Here is a 3,679-nt window from a genome sequence, read left to right on the forward strand (position 1 = left end):
AGATTTACATAAATAATGGTCATGGATTGTAAGAAAGCAGACAAGAGTATCCTCCACAGTTTCACCAGTTTAGTTGGCTTTGTCATCTGTGCCCTTCAGGTATATTCATTTTTTTACAAAAAATCACTGCCTGTTGAAACCCATTGTCTGATATATGTTAATGTTTGCCATGATGAATACCTTGTGTGTGTTTCATATTGGAATAGTATGTATTATATTGTACAGTAGACGAAATCGGTAAGAGACTTCAGTGCTGTTTCATATGATTCAGAATAGTATTATGATGTGTTTAACACTGAAGAAGAATGAATTATGAGACACAAATGCTGGAAGACCTCTTTTGCTTGGAAAGAGAAGAAAACTCGCTTCAAGATGGATGTAGGGTTTGTAGTTTCTTTATTTTTCACTTTGCTAAGAGGACTCTTTTATACAATAACCATCTCTTTATTTTGCCTTGGTGCCAAATATGTATATGGACTTGTTTCCTTTTAAATTTTTTTTTTTCTGTTCCATGCTTTTATATTTTTGTGAATGATATCAGTTGTCAGGGGAGGAGGCTGGCAGTATAAGAAACAGGAGTGAGAGATTTGTGGGTCTTTTGTCCTTTCAAGCAGAGAGGTCCAGCATATCCCAACTAGACATTTCCTATTTGGAAACTATGTTACTTAATGGGAAGTGTCCAAATTACATGAACACTTTAAAAAATATATGTATTGTAATAAAAAGAAAGGAAGAAAATTGCTAACTGAGCATGTATTTTTTTCTTTCAAGTCATCTCTTAAGAATTTTTGAACATTTGAAACCCTTGCTTTTTTGTAAAAAACATGGGCTAGCTTGCTAGTTTAAACAAAAAAAAAGAATTAAAACTTAATGTTGATGTGTATTTCTTAACAGAAATGTTTGGTTAGTGCTAGACTGTCAAGATGTAACTTTCACTGAGTGGTAGCATCATAAGGATGGTAAAGAACTTGTGTAAACTAATGATTTTAACCAACAGTGACTGAAAAAATGGTGTTCATGTTACAGAGCCTATATTAGGAATTTTTGAAATTGATAAAAATGTACTCTTTTTATCAATAATTGAAAACATTGATTTGCGGTGGCAAGATTATTGATATTAGTATCAAATTCACACTTCCCAATGGGAATTTTCTTTTATTTAACCTCTTTATTTACTAGGTGTACTTTGTTTTGCAAAATCCTGTGCGGTAGGATGGTGTAGATTTTACATTTGATATTTTCTGTATATGGTCATTTGCATTTGCTTGTAATTAACAGATAACATTTTGAAATTCAAGTTTTGGGGTCTTGCAGCATGACATAGTTACTGTCATCTGTAATTATTTTTCTTCTCTTTTTTTTCATCATACTGCATCTTAGTCCATCTGTTTATAGATGTGAAGCATATTCTCAAGAATGATTCCACTATGATATAACAGTTGCCTACACTGTTCACTGCAGACACACCTCAGAATGTAATGCATAGCTTGACTTCCATATGTTCTTTGTCATGACTAACAAGGGCTCGAGAGTCTTTAGAATTTGGATTAAGTATTATTTGCAATATTTTTAAGCCATTAATGTTTGCAGTCTTTACTGTTTAGAAGTAGCAGATGTTCAGAAACTGCTACCACAGAATGAATATATATCAATATTTGCATGTATAGATTAGTTTTAGTTTTGAAAATGTTACAATTAAAAGGATCTGTGGTTTCACCACAGACTAGCAAAACATTTCATATCATCAAGGTTGCTTTTTTAATCTTGACTTAGTCACCGAAGGCAACATTTGTAATCAAATAATTTTGTGGATATTTCTGGAGATGTTTTCAGCATAGAGAAATCCTCCACAAGTATTCAAAGACATTTTATTTTATTTCATCTAAGGTATATCAACTGGTTGCCAATCAGAAAGTATATCTTACCAATGTTCTTCTTGTCCAACAAAGGCAAATCAGCAAGGAGGTGTTCTTAACTATAGCTTTTCTGTCAATGTTAACAATGTGTGTATATATTCAGTTTGTAATTTGTCTGTCATAGGGAGCAGAGAACTCACTTTGCTGAATAGTGGTAAAGCTAATTCATACTTTGGGATCAGCTGTTATGAGCAGTGTTAAATACACCTCTTATCCATCATACTTTTAAATGAGGACCAGGTTAAACTGCAGTGCTTTAAAAAATAAATGCATGAAGAGAAAAAAGTGATTTACCTTGGATTGGACAAAGAATGTTGAAAGTGGTTTATGATTAAACACTTAGACTGGTAATGTTAGTGACTCAAGAGTAGGTGGGTTTAGTAAAGTGGGCTAAGTGTGTTACATTTAAAAAAAGAGGTTCTTCTGTGGAATGAAATGGTAATCAACTTTGGTTCTGTTTTTGCTGAGGAAGAGGTGGGTAGTGCGCTCCAAAGCTCATAATGGTTGGTCTCGTCACATGGTGTGGTGAAGCCAGAGATGCAGCCAGGTGTAGAACCCTGTTTGTAGTGGTTAGTGGCCGTTACATGGTCTTATAGAAGCTTTTTATCTATGTCCTTTTTGCAAATGATACAATATTATATCGTAAAGTGAAAGGTAGGATTGTTAATATTTTGATTTTCAATGAAAGTATGGTATCCTTGAGGTATTATGTGTTACCTCTGTATTGCAGTGTTACCTTTTCTGTGAAATGGAATTATCTATTGGGCTTTGTATTAGCCTGAAGAAAATGTTAGAACTCCTTATAGGAATACAATGACATTTTGGTCAAATTTTTGTGCACATTAAATACCTCCTAATCCAAACTTTCATCACAGTAACACATTAAAGCTTGTTAAGAATAAAAATACAAAAAAAAAAACAAGAAAATGACACAAAAAATAACATACAATCTAGGTGTGTTTAACATATCTTGGTTGTGTTTAGTGCTGACGGTGCTGCATTTGACACAGCCTGTAATAAAACAGATGCAGAATACAGGTGAAGGAGGTTTTCAGATGTGTTTCCTGGTAGCAACTCTGGTCTGGTGGATAGGGTCTCACAGTGAGAAGTTTGGGGACCTTTCTGTGTTGTCTGTGTAGAAACAACAAACAGACAGAAAGAAACATGTGCCTCATCCTATTGAAAACTCTGAATTGATTTATAGTTTGTAGTAGTGTCTTTACAAAAAATATTGTTTCTGTTTTGAAAAAAAAATCTCTCTTTTTTTGTAACTTGTGATTTTTAAAATTTTTGTTATCATTAATATTTTGCAGTAGCCATTTTAGTTACTGAGAATTTGAACATGAAAGAGTTTACTAAATGATTTATGTATAGTTTGTTTGAATAAAATAAAAAGGCAGATTCTCCATATCATTGTATAAGGCTTAGATTAGAATTGATGAAGTACTGTACAAACTAGATAAAAACTGTCTTTTTTGTTGAGGAGCCTGACATCACGGAAAGGTCTCACGCAGATGTTAGCATGTTGCACATGTATTATTACGATTATATTAATCAATATTATGTCATGTAATTGCCTATGAAATAAATCACTCATGTCAATTTATATTTCATTTTCTTTACCATCCAGTAGAATAGTGTTTTTTGTTTTCAGTGTGCATGTATGATAGCTGCTTGATGGTTTTGTTATGTGCTGGTGATTTTATAGGTATTAGAATAGCTGTTAAAGTAATTTTGTTAAAATGATCATAGAATCATTATTT

The sequence above is a fragment of the Penaeus monodon genome, chromosome 27 (assembly GCF_015228065.2).
Source record: "Penaeus monodon isolate SGIC_2016 chromosome 27, NSTDA_Pmon_1, whole genome shotgun sequence".
NCBI classification, from domain to species: Eukaryota; Metazoa; Arthropoda; class Malacostraca; order Decapoda; family Penaeidae; genus Penaeus; species Penaeus monodon.